Source organism: Plecotus auritus, assembly GCF_963455305.1.
Source record: "Plecotus auritus genome assembly, chromosome: 2".
Taxonomy (NCBI): Eukaryota; Metazoa; Chordata; class Mammalia; order Chiroptera; family Vespertilionidae; genus Plecotus; species Plecotus auritus.
Genome location: NC_137771.1, coordinates 136,156,569 through 136,176,474, shown reverse-complemented (window position 1 = coordinate 136,176,474; position 19,906 = coordinate 136,156,569). Strand labels below are relative to the sequence as shown.

The 19,906-nt window shown below is 37.0% G+C and overlaps 1 protein-coding gene across 6 annotated transcripts in view; it reads right to left on the bottom strand.

Annotated features, from left to right (window-relative positions):
* The window catches only part of CADM2 (cell adhesion molecule 2), a 1,275,304-nt gene that overhangs the window by 120,152 nt on the left and 1,135,246 nt on the right, over positions 1–19,906 (bottom strand). The window lies entirely within an intron of this gene.

Genomic DNA, 19,906 nt, shown 5'->3' with positions numbered 1-19,906 from the left:
GGGCCTATCAATGGGGCCTGATCAGAAAGGCTGGGCTGATCATCAGCTCCCATGGAGGCTTGGAGAAAAGTGGAGGCATGGCTGTTGGCCAGGCCAGGAGAGAAAGAGAGGCAAGTTCTGATCAATGGCTGCCACAGAGGCTACGGATCAGATCCTGCCTCTGTCTCTCTCTCCCTGTAGGCCTCTTTCTGGGCCTGATTTGCAGTCAGTGCTAGGTTGGTGCATCGGCAGTGACCCCATTCCCGACTTCTGGTCTGGTAGAGCCTTTGGTTGTAATGGTCATTACAACCCTAGCTCTTTATTATACACACACACACACACACACACACACACACACAGACACACACACTGAGTGGCCAGATAATTATGATATCTAAACACATAATAATCTGGCCACTCAGTGTGTGTGTGTGTGTGTATATATATATATATATATATATATATATATATATATATATATATATATATTAGAGGCCTGGTGCATGAATTCATGCATGGGTGGGGTCCAGCCAGCCTGGCCAGGGGGAGGGGACATGGGCGGTTGGCTGGCCTGCCTGCTGGTCGAACTCCTGGTTGAGAGGACAATTTGCATATTAGCCTTTTATTACATAAGATATACAGTGATTGGCCAGAATATTATGCATTCAGAGATCATAGTAATCTGGCCACTCAGTGTATATATTCACCTGAACATATGTTTTATTTATTTTTAGAGAAAGAGGAAGAAAGAGAGAGGGAAGAATCATTGATTTGAGAGATAAACAGGTTGTCTCTCTTGGGCACCCTGACCAGGGATTGAACTCACAACCTAGGTATGTTCCCTGACCTGGAATCAAACCAGCAACCTTTTGGTATATTGGACCATGCTCCAACCAACTGAGCCAACAAGCCAGGGCTATCATAACAGATATTTTTAAAACTCATTGTTTTTTATACACATCTTATAAGAAATTCTTCAATAACTTTAACAACTTTCTATTTACAAATTAGCATTGGAAAGAATTGTCACAACTCTCAGACTATCAGTGTATTTATTATCTTGAACCAGATAAAAATCTAACTCATAATTTTCACTGAAACTCTTTAATTAGTCTTTGGGATATTTATTCTATAATGTCATGTCATAGTAACAGTCTCTCTAATTTTTCTAAGTGTATATGAGATTATTCACTCCCTAAGTAGTGATAGGAATGGAAACTTGCTAAGCCTTCATTGCTTTCATTCTCTCCTTAAGTTCAAGCTTGAGAATGAAAATAAAATATAAACAGTTCAGTTAGGGAAAATTCAGTTCCATATTATGTCTCCTATAGGAAAAAAGTTCTTCTGGTGTCTTTGAGGAAATGAATAGGAGTAAAGGTCTTTTTAAGTTTGGTATAGATGCACACTTCATTGGCTTTCTTTTCCCAAATGGTCATATCCTCTTTGAGTGCATTAATAAGACAGTTCATTTTAGGATTTAATACTAAAGTTAATCTTATCAAATTAAACTTACATTTATCAGATAAAAAATAGTCACTGTAATAGCACTCAAGTAAATATTTTGCTCTGGCTCAAAGGGGAATAAAGTATATATATCCTATCTAATAAAAGAGTAATATGCAAATTGACCATCACTCCAACACACAAGATAGCTGCCCCCATGTGGACACAAGATGGCCGCCACAAGATGGCCAGCAGGGGAGGGCAGTTGTGGGCAATCAGGCCAGCAGGGGAGGGCAGTTGGGAGGGACCAGGCCTGCAAGGGAGGGAAGTTGGAGGCAATCAGGCCTGAAGGGGAAGGCAGTTAGTGGTGACCGGGCTGGCAGAGGAGGACAGTTGGGGGATACCAGGCCTGCATGGAGGGCAGTTAGAGGGGACCAGGCCTTCAGGGGAGGGCAGTTGGGGGTGACCAGGCCAGCAGGGAGGGCAGTTAGGGGCAATCAGGCAGGCAGGCAAGTGAGTGGTTTGGAGCCAGCAGTCCTGGATTGTGAGAGGGATGTCTGATTTCCCAGATCGTGCCTAACCAGGCAGTCAGACATTCCTCGAGGGGTCCCAGATTGGAGAGGGGTGCAGGCTGGCATGAGGGACACGCCCCCCCCCCATGCATGAATTTTGTGTACCAGGCCTCTAGAGTGTGTGTATGTATGTATATATATATATATATATATATATATATATATATATATATATTATATATATATATATATTTATATATAGCATTTGCTTTAATATAAGACAAAACAGGAACTTATTTTAATAACTCAGTGCCTTAGGTATCTAACTTATATGGTACGTGAAATGACTACTGCCTTTATTTCACTTTAGAAATTTCACAGGTGGCAGTAGATGTGAGATGTGATTGGAGTTTGATTTGGAAGGTTTGATTCCAGGTCAGAGAAGATACCCACGTTTCGAGTTTGATCCCCAGTAGGGGGGTATATGGAAGGCAACCAATCAATGTCTCTCATTCACATTGATGTTTCTCTCTCTCTCTCTCTCTCCCTTCCTTTCTCTCTAAAATCAATAAATACATATGCTTTGGTGATGATACCTTAAAAAGAATTATACTGAAGAACTATGCATAAAACTCTCATTGTTTATGCTAAGTTTTAGAGAAGTGGTGGGAGAAAATTAAATGCAAATTAATTGATAAATAAGTTTGAAATTGAGCTTAGGCAGAAAAATTTAAGTTTTAGAGATTTTTGAAAAGAAAAATTCTGAAGGAACTCTAGCCTATACATTCTCCAATGGGCAGATTGAGATCACAGCCATAAGCCAAAGCTCAAAAAGTGCTAACCAGCAAGGAAAAGGAAAAAAAAAAAAAAAAAAGGAAGAGAAAACTAGAAGCTGGAATCAATTTACTGCTTTTTTAAAAATTTAAAATATAAATAAACAGAAAGTTCAAGAAGTAGTCTTTCTTAGAGCTCTGAATTCAATTAAAATATATTTTTTTAATGAGTCTCTTTTGGAAAAGAAGGATGTGCTTGCTAAATATAAGAAATAGAAAGAGATTATTTGTGAAGCTATTTGTACACTGATCATTTCAAATTTAAAGACACACAAAGGAATATATTTATTATTGAAAATCAAAAGAAGTGTTTCTGAGCATAGTTTGCAAATAAGATTCTATATGGATTCAAAGACATGTTCTTAATTATTCAAAAAATCTAATCTCTTGAAGAGTATATCAAGTTGTGATTTTCCCCTCAGATTTGATTGTTGTGCAACTTAACTGTAATGAAATTTATTTTCTTTTTTATTCCTGGTATTGATTTCATATTTTTATGGGAAAATTTTTAAGAAACAATATAACTTCTACTGTTTTCCAACTTGACTTTAGATGGTTTACTTATCACAATTTAGGATCATTGTAAAACACAATCAATGAAATATTTATGTGTCTTCATTATATATAGAATTTGGCTCAAGGGAAAACAAAACTTCAGAAACATAGTGAAATAGTCTTCAAAGAGTCTCAATGAATTTCATTACAGAGAATGTTCTACTTTTACACTTATATCTTAAGACACATAAGAGATCAATGAAGTTTTTGTTGCTGCTGTTGTTAAAGACTATATATTCTGACTAGGAATCTAATAAATTTATGCTAGTATCATTAAAAAGTTATTGATAAACAAATCTGTGCAAGTTTTGAACCAGCATTATAAAGGATACTAGAGCCCAGTGCATGAAAATCGTGCACGTGGTGGGTGTGTCCCTCAGCCCAGCCTGCACTCTCTCCAATCTGGGACCCCTCGAGGGATGTCCGACTGCCCATGTATGCCCAATCCCAGTAGGATCGGGCCTAAATGGGCAGTCGGACAACCCTCTCACAATCCAGGACTGCTGGCTCCCAACTGCTCGCCTGCCTGCCTTCCTGATTGCCCCTAACCACTTCTGCCTGCCAGCCTGATCACCCCCTAACCACTCCCCTGCCAGCCTGATCACCCTTAACCACTCCCCTGCCAGCCTGATTGATGCCTAACTGCCCTCCCCTACAGGCCTGGTCCCTCCTAAATGCCCTCCCTTGCAGGCCTGGGTCCCCCTCAACTGCCCTTCCATGGAGGCCCGGTTGCCCCCAACTTCCTTCCCCTGCTGGCCTGGTCACCCCTAACTCCCCTCCCCTGCAGGCTTGATTGCCCCCAACTGCCCTACCCTGCTGGCCATCTTGTGTCCACATGGGGGCAGCTATCTTTGACCACATGGGGGCAGCCATCTTGTGCGCTGGAGTGATGGTCAATTTGCATATTACTCTTTTATTAGATAGGATAAGGAAAATAAAGTATCTCTGCTCTCTGTAATATTATATTTTAGTAGTTTATATGTCATCAATCATAACACTTGCCAAGACATAGTAAGTAGCATAAATAAGTTATAAGACACCATAAACATTTCATCACACCTCAATTTGAAACATTACAGCAACCTTTATGAAAGATATAACTTTGATTAGTGTCTTTTATTATGATAGGATTTTGACTGGAAGAAATGGAAGATGCCATCTCATGAGGAATCAGAACCCTGCATGTTTGTCCTCCAGCAGCCATATTGTTTAAGATATAAATTTAAATATGGTGAATGTCAGGGAAAGAGAATACAGTTGATATGTAAAATTGCTTTAGACTATGATAAATTAGGAAAGAGTAAAGTTAAAAATACTTGATATGATAATAGCATTAGGGTCCTTTGATAGGTGATTGGGAAAAGAAAATGTGATACATATATAAAATAGAATATTACTCAGACATAAGAAAAGATTAAATAGTGCCATTTGTGACAATATGGATGGGCCTTGAGTATGTCAAAATAAATCAGACAGAAAAAAGTTAAGAATCATTGGATTTTATTTATATGTGTGATATAAAACTGAGAGCAACAAATAAATAAACAAGAAAAACAATGAAAACTCACAGACACACACAATAGTATGGTGGTTACCAGTGGGTGGGGGGTGGTAAGGTAATAAAGGGCAAAGGGGGTAAAATATATGGTGACAGAAGATGATTATTCTTTGGGTGGTGGTCACATAATGCAACATACAAATCATGTATCATAGAAACGTAAACTTGAAACCTGTATAATCTTACTAACCAATGTCACCCCAATAAATTTAATAAACAAACAAACAAACAAACAAATAGGCAATAAAAGTCCTTGAGTTACAGACTAAAGAATCTAGACTTTCTTGAAAATGGAAAATACTTTGCTAAGGTATTTAAGAAGTGAGAATTCCTGATCAGATTTTTCTTTAAGTTTACCAATGTGAATTATCTAAAAAAGGAAATTCAATAAATAGACCATATATAGACTTCTGAAGAGAGCAAACAAGGTCCTACATGAAGTTGAGGTAATACTAAAGGAAAGCACAGACTAGATAACAGAAGTGTTGATGAGTAAGTAAATATAACTTTTTGCAGTCAGCTTTTTGGGACAAGCTGAATTCAAGTGCTAGAAGAAAATTAGTAAATACATATCCATCCTGCAATAAGGAAGTGAGAAATTAAAAACAGATCGAGGACAGGGTTGGGAGCTTTTACAGAAAGAATTTGGAGCCAAGCAAGATTCATAGCTCAGGAAAAAGAAGGAGAAGGAGAAGGAGGAGGAGGAGGAGGAGGAGGAGGAGGAGGAGGAGGAGGAGGAGGAGGAGGAGGAAAAATTACCCAATACTTTGAAATACTTTTATTGAGTACATGAGAAAAGAAAGTCAATGAAGTCCTAGTTGTCCAAGAGAAGTTTTAAAAAAATTATGTCATAGAAATAAAAAAGAATCTCTAAAAATTAATTGGCCTAAACATTGACTCATATCTAATCTAATACCTTGGCTTGTCAATTCTCTTGACCTCCTAATTCTCTGATCCTCTCACATCCAATAATTATTTTGTTAACCCTACACTAAACTTTGTCATCATTATAACTTTAGTACCTTAAAAATCACAAATTTTCCAATCACAACCTCCCATCTTATTGGCTAACTGTTCTATTATACATCATCAAAACTTCTAATCCTAACTAATGAACCCACCATTTACCTTTATTCTGCAATGCCCTCCAAATCCTTTCTTTAATCAGTCTTACAATAGAATCAATATTTTGTTTCTTTTCCCTGTCCATTATGCTCATCTGGTTAATTGCCAGTGCTAATGAACACAAATTTTACATCTTCTCTGTAACTTTATCAGAACATCAAAACAAGCTGAAGAAAAAAATGAGGAGAGGTTTTAAATACTGCTCTCAAAGTCATCATGCATGAACACACAGAAAGAGCAAAGAGAAAGGCAATTTTATTTATTTTTTAATATTTTTATTGATTTCAGAGAGGAAGAAAGAGGGAGAGAGAGATAGAAACATCCATGATGAGAGAGAATCATGGATTGGCTGCCTCCTGCAAGTCCCCCACTGGGGATCGAGTCCACAACCCAGACATTTGCCCTTGACCGGAATCAAACCTGGGACCTTTCAGTTCACAGGCTGACTCTCTATCCACTCAGCCAAACCAGCTAGGGCAAGAAAGGCAATTTTAAAGGTAAAGTAAATCTCATTATCATGTCTTTGAGTATTTCATGATTTTTATTTTATTTTGTTTTCTAATCTGAAAAAATGCTTTGTGTATCATCATAAACATTTTTAGAACATATGATTAGATCAATATATTTCTGCCTTCCGTAATTCTTTAACATTATACTTAAAATACATATTTTTGCAAGATATTAATTTTGATACAGCTGGTATCTTCATTTGTTAAATTGATTCTGTTCTAACATTTCAAATATTTAAGACTGGAAAAGTAAAGCAAATGAAGAAGGAGGAGGACGAGGAGGAGGAGGAGGAGGAGGAGGAGGAGGAGGAGGAGGAGGAGGAGGAGGAGGAGGAGAAGGAGGAGGAGGAGAAGGAGGAGGAGGAGAAGAAGAAGAAGAAGAAGAAGAAGAAGAAGAAGAAGAAGAAGAAGAAGAAGAAGAAGAAACAAGAAGCTTGACAAAATTACTCAGATGAAAAAATTCGTACTTCTCTTTTAAATCTGTACTTTTCCATTGTTTTTCTAGACTTTTGCAGTTGTATTGATTAATTTGATAAGTACATACTAGTACTTGTGTATTTGCATGTGTGAAATGGTAGATAGATAGCTAGATTAGTTAGATAGATAGATGATAGATGATAGATAGATAGATAGATTAGATTAGATTAGATAGATGATAGATAGATAAATGATAGATAGATAGATAGATGATGATAGATAGATAGATAGATAGATAGATAGATAGATAGATAGATAGATAGATGATAGGTACATAGATACCAGTAGATAGATGGTTCCTTAGCTTTTTGGACATTGGTCTCCACTCCCTTTTGCATTTAGTGTTTTCTGGATATATTCTTCAATCTCTTATTTTATCCTCATAATTCTTATAGGTTTGTCTTTCCTCAACATGGATATATTTCCCAAACCTGCACAATTGTTTTTATGAAAAGCAATAAACACCCACACTCCTTTCTATTTGCAGTTTGAGAATTCCAGTGATTCCTGTTGAAAGGCTCAGCAATGAAAGCCCCTGCTCAAAAATCACCATCAGTGTGTTTTTTCTGATAGGGTCAAAAGTGTTGAATGCAGTAATAAATGAGGTCAGTTTAAAGTGGAATATCCAAGCCCACTTATTCCATTAAATTACAAGTTAAAACTCTGATTCTGAGTTTATGTACTCATGTACATTCCTGAAATCAACTATTGCAGTATTATTACATTAAAGGTTAGAGATAGATCGAGCAATAACATTTATGTTAATTTCACCATGAGATTTAAAAGCTCAATGGCAAATAATGAATGGACTTCTTCTATCATGATTAATCTGAGCATATGCTGCTTGATTATAATCTTAAACACACTTCTTACTGCCACATTTAGAAGCTTGTTGTTAAAACAGAAAATAACCTATATACAAGAGTAAGTGCGCTATAGAAACTTGAAAATAATGGCATTTTTTAGAGTGCCTGTGAAATCCCGGACCACTCTTTACTGATAAGTAGTGTTCATTGATGATTATTTTGACAGTTTTAAGAAACAAAGGCAGTCATATTACAAACTGTATAATTTCAGCCAATTTATGGCACACAAATAAAAGATTATCCTGGAAAAAATAAGATTACTATGATACTGGAGGAGTGGCCGATTTTTGTACTGAAGGGAAAATATTCAAGATTGTGCCAAATGCTTAGACTAATCTGTCAAGGACTTGTGCTAAAGCAAAACAATTACTCATGCCTTATCTGTACTTAACATTTATTTTCCTTAATAAACACATAATATTAATTCCTGGTTAAAAGATTAATAAATTCCAAGTAAATATCCATTCCCACATCTGAGCAATAATAAGTCCTTCAATGTATGTACATTAAGTTTAAATTCTTAATGACATATTTTAAAATGATCATTCTTAAGGAGCTATATTTTTAACTTATTTATTTTTTTTTTAACTTAGTAGGTCCTGAAAACCTCATTTGACTAAGCTAGATTCAGAACAATTTTTAAATCAAGAATTTGTGAGTCAAAGTTTCTCAGAATCTGCTCCTTTATCAATCTGTGATATTATAAGGACAGTTTGATTCCATATCAAGGATGTCTGCAAGCATCATAATCAATCAGATGCCTGAAAACCATTCAGTTCAAGGGTACATCATAATTATGGTGTCTTATTGTCTACATAAGAGTTACTTTGACTCCATTATTTCTATGACTATAAAATAGTGCTAATTAAGCTTATAAGAATTAACATTTATGTTAGACCCTGTATCACCATTATAGAACTGCTTCTGTTCTACAACTGTTTCTTTTCTAATATTGAAACCAATAGTCTTGGAAAAGTAAAAGAAAAGTGCACATCCTTTACCTGGTAGTTGGGGAATTAAATGTTCAATATAGGTAATTGCTGGAGATAATTGAAATTTAAGATTAAAATTTGAAAGTAGATTTTAATAATTTGTTCCTTCTCAAAGGCTCAACCTTTTCTGCATTATTAAACTGAACATACTTAGCATGTGACTGCATTTTTGGTGCTAAGATCTCTTCAGTTTGAACATACATTTGGGTATAGTGATGGCCTTAGAGAAACTGAAGTAACTAGGACCTAAGATGCTCTTTCCCTGAATGTCTTCAAGTCTAACTGCAGCACAAGTGGTGTTAATGCAATGATTTTCAACTCTTTTGAGGTGTGATGTATATTAAAAAGCATATTTCACAACCTCATACAATACATAAACTCAAACAGAAAGTAAAAGTTTGCTCTTTCTAATATACTGTGACATTTTCTTTTCTTTTCCTTCATTCTTTCACTATATTTTCCTGTCCTTATTCTATTATTTTCTACTAGTGACCCAGTGCATGAAATTTGTGCACATTAAAAAGGGATTAATTAGATTAAATAATTTAATATTGCTATTTGCCCTTTCTCTATAATAGAAGTGTCAGAGATGAAAGAAAATTAGTAAAATGTATATGAAAACTGTCCTCCTGTCAGAGTCTGGGGCTCACCACGGGACCCAGAGTCAAGTCCCTGCCCACCCACATTCACCTCAAAATTGCATGAGACCTAGACCCAGCCGGCCCTTCCACATTGGGCTAGATCCAGACCCAACCAGTCCCACCCTTGTCAAGCCCTGCTGGGCAGGGGGCATAGCCTCAGGTCCTCTGGCCCAGAGCCAGGATGGGGGGCATGGCCTGAGGGCCCCCAGCCCAGACCGGGGTAGGGGGTGTGCCTTGAGGTCCTCCATCAATCCCTGCCAAGTGGGGGACACAGTCTGAGGTCCCCCGTCAAGCCCCATCAGCAGGGGGGCGCAGCCTCAGGTCCCCCGTCAAGCCCCGCTGGGCAGGGTGTGGCCTGAGTTCCCCAGACCCAGCACTGAGGGTACACCTTGAGGTCCCCATGAAGCCCTGCTGGGTGAGGGGCACGGCCTGAGGTCCCCTGTCAAGCCCCACCTGGTAGGGGGGTGCAGCCTGATGTCCCCCGGCCTGGCACTAGGACGGGGGGAGCAGCCTGATGTCCCCTAGCCCAGCACTAGGATGGGAGGCGCACCTTGAGGTCCCCCGTCAAGCCCCACGGCAGCGGGGGAGGGCATAGCCTCAGGTCCCTGCTTTTTGCTTGTTAAGGCTTCTTATGGGAACTTGGCCTCAGCTGTGGGTGCAGCCATCTTTGTGATGGAGTGATGGTCAATTCACATATTCCCTTTTTATTATATAGGATTTTTTTATTTTAAGTTTTTAAAAGGGTTTTTTAATTGAACTTATAATTCATTAATAAGTTACAATCAGCAATTTGAAAACATTGCATTTGTGACCCACAGAGAAATCTCCTGTGGCCTCTGGGTCTTTCTGTCCCTACACTGAGAAGCTATTATATTTTTAATACCTCACTATGCTCATCTCTGTTAGTTGTAGTTTTGAGTGCTAGTGCTTAAGTCTATCACAGCTCACCATTTCAGGGACAATTGCTGATGACAAGTCAAATTAGTTGTTGCTTTCTTCTTCTGCTTTTTAAAATTTTGTCTGTCTCTCTTCGTCCTTTCCTTGAAGCAGCTCAGATATTTTTAGAACTCTGAATCTGCAAGAGTTGGGCTTTAAGGCCATCATCAATCACTGACAGATTCTTTCTATTCTAATTGGAGACATTTGTAAATGTTCACATTTTCTACAATTTGGGTTGCTATTTAAATATTTCTTGTTCAAATGTTGAATTTTAGGAACTTCTATATGATTGTGGGAATATCTGAAAAAGTGAATCAATATGCAACAGGCATTTTAAAAACGTGTGCAATGCAGAAAATCCTCTTTAGATTTCTAAGTTTGAGTAAATGGCTCTCTTAGCAAAAGAATTTCTCAATTTCAATATTAACTGAAATAATACCAAATGTCTAGAGTGAATCTAAATTAATTTTATTCCCATACTTTTTTTCTGCATATATTTTACAAAAGTGAAAATCAAATATTTAACACAGGCAGAGTGTAATATACTTCTTAATAACTTGACCAGACTGGTATTTGCTCTAACATTATGACACATAATATGAAAAAAAAATGCATGTTGAGCAATGGGTTAAGAATTTCTTTAACCAAGGGTGTAGTATAGTATTTCATAAATTTTTAAATGGTGAGTGATTTTTTGTTTCTGTAATTTTCCTACAATTACCATTTTAATGACTTGGTTTTTATATAAAAACACATGCAATGTTTATAGATCTTTAGATAAAAAGTAAAATGCTTAGATGTAATCTTATAATTAAAATATATGAAAACTACATAGTTTTAAACCCATGAGCCCAAAGTGCAGCTTGAAAATCTAATCAATGTATATGACAGCATCATTTCACAATGGTGTCTTAAAAGTACTGAGACTTTTGTGTGAAAGTTTCCTACTGAAGGTTTACATAATTCCTCAAAATAATTGGCTTTTTGTTGCAAGAACACTGCTTACCTGGAAATGTTCAAGAAGTACATTTCCTCTATGGATCTATAATCAGGGTTCTGCACAACTTATGAGACTTTCACAAGACATAGGAATGCTTAATTGAAAATGATTGAGTGGCCAACACACCACAGATGCCCAACCTAAATAACAGCAGTGGAGATTACCCAGAGTCAGCATCTTGTTTCCAAAACCAAACCAAATATATTCATTCTCATTTCCAAGATAAGCACTTGTGTGTTTCCAGAGAGTTAATGTGTAATTAAATTCTGAAGCCATGAGATGGAAGCAAAAGACCATATGGGTCTCAGGAAAGAATCACACAGGAGAAGGACAGCACATGGATATATTTTTTAAATTATATAAAGTCAGAGCTAGTTTCCTTTGAAAACATTTTGGAAAAATATGGGCTATTTTGTCTTTCACTTTTAATTAATTAATTGAGAGAATTTTGTATTTCTCTAGATATCAGCACACAAAGAAATAAAAACATTCTAAGTATCCCATAACCTTCATTATCTAAGGACTGCCATTTCAAAAGTATCTCTATAATAAGGAGACCCTTATGTTTATTCAGCCAATTGTTTTTGGTGACATCCTAATAAAGAAGTAATATGCAAATTGACCATCACTCCAACCACAAGATGGCTGCCCCAATGTGGTCAAAGATGGCTGCCCCCATGTGGACACAAGATGGCCACCACAAGATGGCCGGCAGGGGAGGGCAGTTGTGGGCGATCAGGCCATCAGGAGAGGGCAGTTGGGAGGGACCAGGCCTGAAAGGGAGGGCAGTTGGGGGGGGGACCAGGCCTGTAGGGGAGGGCAGTTGGGGGGACCAGGCCTGTAGGGGAGGGCAGTTGGGGGGACCAGGCTGGCAAGGGAGGGCAGTTAGGGGCAATCCGGCCAGCAGGGGAGCAGTTAGGCATCAATCAGGCTGGCAGGAAAGTGGTTAGGGGGTGATCAGGCTGGCAGGCAGGCAGGCAGGCAAGTGGTTTGGAGCCAGCAGTCCTGGATTGTGAGAGGGATGTCTGCCTGCTCATTTAAACGAGCAGTCGGACATCCCTCGAGGTCCCAGATTGGCGAGGGTGCAGGCTTGGCTGAGGGACACACACCCCTACCCCGTGCAGGAATTTAATATACTGGGCCTCTAGTATTAGCATAATAGTCAACAAAAAATACATACATTTGAGGAATGTTTACTTTTAACTTTCTGTTTATTCTATTTACCCTTAAGGCTTCCCATTGTATTTGTTATGTTGGCATTGCATTTCCATTAATATTGCTTTGTACTTGTAACCTGCAATCTTAATCTTCTTAAAGATATATAAAATTAAGGTTATAATATAACTGGCTTTTAAAAACATATATAATAATAACATAATTATTATACATATAATCATAATTCTAGGTAGAAACTCTTTAGATATATTTAGAAACACTTTATATAATATTTACTAGTAATATTTTACAACTATTTGATAAATGGGCTTTTTTAGTAGTTTATGAGAACTATCTCATTCTTGTCGATTTTACCAGGTTACTGTGAAAAAATCAGTATTATTGGAAAACTGAAAATATTTTAAACAATAAAACATAACCATCAGTGCTGTTAATTTTTTTTAAATAATATAATCCTAATGAGCTGTATGATTGACAAAGGTCATGTAATCATCACAAGACTTATTATTGTCCTCTACAAAATGGAAATAATTATGAGTCTTTGTAAACATTTCACAACAGGATAGTGTATGGTTTAAATAAGCAATACCCATGAGTGAACTTGGAAATCTATGTCAAAACAAGATGGTCAATATCACAGATTGTGGACACTCACCCATTCATGAGCCATGCCATTCACTTAGTTCTGGTTAAGGCTTTCCATATCTCCTGCCTTAGTTTTCTGGCAAAACTCACTAACAGAGTAGTTCCATCATCACAGCAGAACTGCTCTAAAGTGCAGCCTTTTCCACATTTGTTGAACCCAAACTCATTCTCTACCCCTTCCAATTCTTTCCAAATTTTCTAAAAAATGTTCTGCCTTAACATTATGAAAGTGCCATTCCATGGCTTGAGATGGTACAGTTTCCCATTTCTAGCTATATTTTATTTTATAGGGTTCATGCCTCTTCCTCTCTTCTTGCAGCTCACAATTTCTATTGAACTTCAACAAAAATAGCCATAAGTATACCACTATTTTGTGGCATGTGAATAGTGGGGAAGGCTGTGCATGTGTGGGGACAGGGGTATGTACTTGGGAACTCTGTACTTTCCACTCAATTTCACTGAACCTAAATTTACTCTAAAAAATAAGACATTAATTAAAAAGATATTTGACATGGTTCAGTGACTTGTTCAAGACCACTCAGGCTAAAGATATTTGTAATTCAAATCTGGTTTTGTATTTCTCTTTCTACTTCACCACACAACTGTGCCCAAGAGCATGACAGCTTAGGCATTATATCTAAAAATAAACAGCAACCTGATGATTAATTAGATGGCTTTCAATAGCATAGATGGCAGGTGAGAAACACATATCATAAAATTAACACCTGTTATTCATTAGGTCAACTAATATACAACTACTATTATTTTAGAGCAATTTTCCACAAAATTCATATTTTGTCTTGTTTTGGCCTAAAACCTTTCACTATTGATGATAACTTGCTTTTTTTGGTTTATTTGTTTTTCAGAGATCCAGAGCACACCACAGAACTACTAACTAGAACCTCTGGGCTGGAGGCTGGCACTCTGAGGAAGGGAGAGGATTTCAGAGAGGAAGAGAGGGGAAGAGAGAAAGAGAAACATCAATGATAGGAGAGAACCATTATCTGCCTTCTACATGACCCCTTCTGGGGATTGGGCCTGCAATCTGACTGAGAATCAAACCTTGACTTCCTGGTTCATAAGTCGATTCTCAATCACTGAACCACACAGTCTGGGTGATAACTTGCCTTTTTTTAACTCCCAATGTGTTTTTGTTTTGTCATTTCTTCTGGCTGTGATTAGGTTGTATGACAATTAGTAAATAACAAGTGATTGGCAAAAAGTATATACCAGGAGACTGATTTGATATAAAACTGTTTTGCCTTACTTTGAATCTCATTTTTTAATCTCTATTATGCTAATGTAAAGTTCATCAATATATTCTTAGATTTCTTTTTGAATTCTTGATCATTTCAAAAATGGCTGTGTGGTGGCTGTGCTTACACACCTCACTAGTTGTTACGCAATATGTGATCTGTCTTCCTAAGAATTAAAATCTTTATTTTTGTACAGAACGGGGGTCTATGATTTACATATAATAAATTAATGACAAGAACACAAGAAAAATTGTGGTTACCAGAAGGTAAAACATAAACATTGTGCTGGATACACAGAAAAATTTATCAATACCTATAATCATTTTCTTTTATAGAATAAATGCCAAATACACATTGAACTGAAAATGTCCCATTGCTTTGCTGATGTATATTTAAAAAGTGTTAAACATTGGATTAAATGAGTGAAATTCTTTGTTTATAGCATATGAGGTGCAACTCCACACCATTTAAGGTCATGACTTTAATGTAATATAGCAGCTTTCCTTCCACCTCTCTCTCTACTTCTATAAATGGAGAATGCTGCTGCCTGAAAGCTGTCTGGGAATTCAGCCAAAGAAAGAAGAAGGTTGCAAAAACTCTGGGGACTTGAAAGAAGAGTGGTTGGCATTAGCTTGGTCCTCACTTTAAACTAAAATTAAAACAATAGACAGACAAGTACAGTAATCTCTCTTTTAAGGAAAGAATAGAATGCTTCTATAGTAATGTCGAGTGGAACAATTTGGTCCTGGCCCAAGTTATGCAGCTGTTCAACGGGAAAACAGCAAAAGGCTTCAGTCCAAAGCAGGCAAATAAGGCACGATTGTTTATAAACTGTCACGGGGGCCCTCACATTTAGAACAAAGAAAACCATATTAGCATACAGGATGGCAGGTTGGGAATATGAGTATCAGCACAAGTTGAGCCATGCTATCATCTGTGATTTATACAAAAGGATAGTAACCATGAATAACTCACCCTTCAGGAAATCATATATTGGTCAAACATTTTGAAAGGAATAATAAATATTTGGTCATGGATTAAACATATTATTTAAGTCAGCTATGAGATATAAAGCATCATGTATCCATTATCCATTTCTGATTCCCACCTGCTCATTAAAGGTGGATCAGTTTAGTGGAAAGATAATAGAAACCAAGCCTTAACCAATTTTGCTCAGTGGATAGAGCATCAGCCTGCGGACTGAAGGGTCCCAGGTTTGATTCCGGTCAAGGGCGAGTACCTTGGTTGCGGGCACATCCCCAGTATGAGGTGTGCAGGAGGCAGCTGATTGATGTTTCTCTCTCATTGATGTTTCTAACTCTCTATCCCTCTCCCTTCCTTTCTCTAAAAAATCAGTAAAATATATTAAAAAAAAGAAATCAAGTGTTTTGGGAGCCAATCAGAAGCTGAACCACAGTGTTGCTTCACAGTGTTTCCACAATAACAAAATAGGGAATCAGGTGTAATAGCTCCAAGGTAATGGAGCGGAAATTTGGCAGTAAAATAAGAAACTGGAACCTGGCCTTTAGGTATTGTGAGATCACATCTTTCATTTTTACTCCCACACTTTTTAGGCTTTTTTGGCCATATCTTGAAATGTGAACAGTCTTTATATTATTATTTATTTTATAACTTCCATTTGACATAAATTCATTTCCTTATTTCTCTTACATTTTTTATTCACTTTCTAAAATGGGTGATCCTCCCATTATCTTTGCTTCCCCACCACCTTCTATTTCCCTTATTAACCCATTTCAATTTGCCTTCTGTTTTGTCTGCTCTAGTGAGACCTTTTTCTTTATGATCACTAAGATTTCCTTCTGGGGAAATCCAATGGTTTCTTTTCAATCTCCCTTGTTTTTTTCTGTCCTATCTGCCTCATATGGCACTGTTGGAGATACAATATAATCTAAAGAGAGGGTAGAAATTAGACTGTCTTTAAAGGAGTTAATGCCTACATTTATTGGAAGTGATAGTTACTTTGAAACTGCAGAAGAGTGAATTTTAAGAATATTAGGAAGGACAAAAGTAAACCAATTATCTAAAGGCAGCATAGGAAATAAGGAATGATAGCAATACCTTTAGTATCAATGGCCTGGCAGACTATAAGGGAATCAATGGGTAAAAATGAAGCTGGGAATGAGAATACAATATAAGAAAATAACTTTATACACATTTACTTCTGTAACACAGCATATAGAACACAACATTGGGACCTATGAGGATAAAGACAAAACAGAATGACAATTTTAGCCCTTGTGGAGTGGAGCTTATGCCAGGCGATACTAAACTAATTAGAGTTTTTTATTTTTTTTAACATGGCTGTAAACTCATGCTAGAAACAGTCAGTTTGGTAGGAATTTGGCAAATTTTGAAAAAGGGGATAGATACAGAAGAAAGTCTGATAAAAGAGGATGGCAAGAGTAAATGTGTCTTGAGACTGGCTACTTCACCTTCAAGCTTTTGTGGGTTGAACTTCAGTGGTGAACATTACTATACATTCTCGTTTTTCGAGTTACTTTGGATACCAACTGGCAATTTAGACTCAGCAATGGAAGTAGCAGAAAATACCTGAAAGAATATGAACTTTGGACAAAGATTGAACTAAGTTTAAATCCTAACTCATCCATTTTAAATTTGGATGAATCAGAAAAATTTGGTTTACATTTGGTGAGACTTGGTTTTCTCTTCTGTAAAATAAGCAGAGTTTCTTATTTATTTTACCTATTTGCAAAGTAATATTAATCAGGATCTTTCTGAGAAAGAAAATGGTTTCTATTTTCTAAACTTCTGGAATCTTTGTATTCTTTACATAAATACATAAATAAAGGATGATTATACTTTTCATTCATTGCAGTGCAGAAGAGTGTTACACAGCCAAACTTATTTCCAGGTTGCTGAAAGACACCCTCAATATGTGCATCCATCCAACCACAGCTCAGCTAATGGAAATGAACTACTTAACATATCTAATTACATTGACCTCACAATCTCATTATTCACATGAAATGCTGTTTCTACTGTGCAGATTGAATATTGAGTCAAAGAGTAGATTATTGACAGGTAATTGAATAATGTTTGAGCAGGAATGTATTTATTTCCAAGCATTCTGAATATTATATTTCCCATCCTCACCTCATTTAATGGCATAAATTGTATATTTGCTCCAAGTGTACATACATGTATTTGGGGGCAGAATTATAGAGAGAAGTTAAAATCATAAATCCTTTGCTACACCTGGATCCTGATCATGTTCCTTCATACCTCAATATGCTGACCTCTGAGGTTGTAAGGGAGAATGGAAACAAACAAGCAAAAAAGAAGCATAAAAAAGAGAGGGAAGGGGTGCAGACAGAGTCAGAAAATAATACATGGAAGGAACAGGAATGAAGAGGGAGGGAGAGTAGGGAAGTTTCTGGCGTTAGGTACACAGGTTCAGGAGTAAATACATTAGGATTTAAGTATGTGTAAAGCTGACTAGGGTCTACTATACTCCTTTCCCTATTTAAAGTACTGAACTTGTAGCCAAAAGCTTTTGTTGAAACTTTAACACTAGAACGCACTGTCACATTTGATAGCATACTGTAGGAGAAAAATGTTTTATATAAGGAATTTAATCTTGTCAGAAGGTAAGAACTACTAAAATGAATTGTGCAGGATATATACAGTAAAGCTACTATGAAAAATGTGTTTTTTTAAGATATAAAACACCATAAATGTTTCTTATAATATGAAATAAATTAATATACTAATTCACAATATGCTCTTTAAATCTGCATGTTTACATCTCTAGGAAATAATTACTGAGTGAAAGCAGTTTTAAAATACCAAAACTGTAATAAAGTCAGAATGGCTATCATCAACAAATCAACAAACAATATGTGTTGGTGAGGATGTGGAGAAAAGGGAACCTTAGTACAGTGCTGGTGGGAATGCAGACTGGTGTAGCTACTGTGGAAAACAGTATGGAGTTTCCTCAAAAAATTAAAAATAGTACTGCCATTTGACCCAGTGATCACACTTCTAGGAATATATCCTAAGAAACCTGAAACACCCTTACGTTCATAGCAGCAGAATTTACAATAGCTAAGATTTGTAAATAGCCCAAATGCCCATCAGCAGATGAATGGATAAAAAAAGCTGTGGTACATTTACACAATGGAATATTATATAGTGGTAAAAAAGGAGGAAATCTTACCACTTGCATCAGCATGGATGGACTTGGAGAGCATTATGCTAAGTGAAATAAGCCAGATAAGTATCACATGATCTCACTCACATGTGGAATTTAATCAACAAAATAAACTGATGCATAAAACAGACCCAGAGATATAGAACCATGGAAAAGACAGACAAATTTCAGAGGGAAGGTGAGGGTGGGTAGTGGGTGGAAACCAGGAAACTTATATGCATACTAGAGGCCTGGTGCACGAAAATCCGTGCACTGGGAGGGGGAGTCCCTTGGCACGGCCTGTACCCTCTTGCAGTCAGGGAGCCCTTGGGGGATGTCCACCTTCCAGCTTAGGCATGTTCCCCGGGGAATTAGGCCTAAGCTGGCAGTCAGACATCCCTCTGACAGCCCAGGAGCCCATTAGTCAGACATCCTTAGAACTGCCCTGGAGGCCTGGCCAGCCATGAGCCAGCTTCTGGCTGAGTGGCGCTCCCATTGTGGAAGTGTGCTGACCACCAAGGGGCAGCTCCTGCATTGAGTGTCTGCCCCCAGTGGTCAGTGCACATCATAGTGACTGATTGTTCCAAGACCTTTTGCCGTTAGGGTCAATTTGCATATTACCCGTTTATTATATAGGATATGCATATTCCATGGACACAGACAATAGTGGGGTTAAGGCCTTGGAGGGGCAGGTGCCTGGTGGAGGGGTTCAATGGGAAAAAAGAGGAAAGGGACATCCGTAATACTATCAACAATAAATATTAAAATAAGAAAGTGTGAATATGCTTAATGTGTTAAAAAGTATATCATACAATTGAGGATGTTGACATTTCAAACTTCTGCCGTAAAACTCTTTTAGAAAAATTTCTCATGGATACTATGTAATTTACACTTAAATAGCAAATATTCTTAGAAAAACAATTATAATTATTTTACTTTGCACAAACAGTAAAATATTTTGTAATTATTTTGATTTGCACAAAAGGTTTCCCATATAGTTATAAACAAAGAACAATTAAATCCCTCTTCTTAAGATTTAAACCAAAATGTAACTCAATTGAAAGTTTTAAGAAATCAAATAAATTACTTATCTCTACACCTAGAGTGTTGCTATATTAAAATGATCAAATGTCTTTCAAATAATCTTTGAATAATCCTTATTTGGATAATCTATACTGATTTGATTTTTGTAGAAATAGTAGACTTTCAGAGTTTTCTGTTTAAAAACA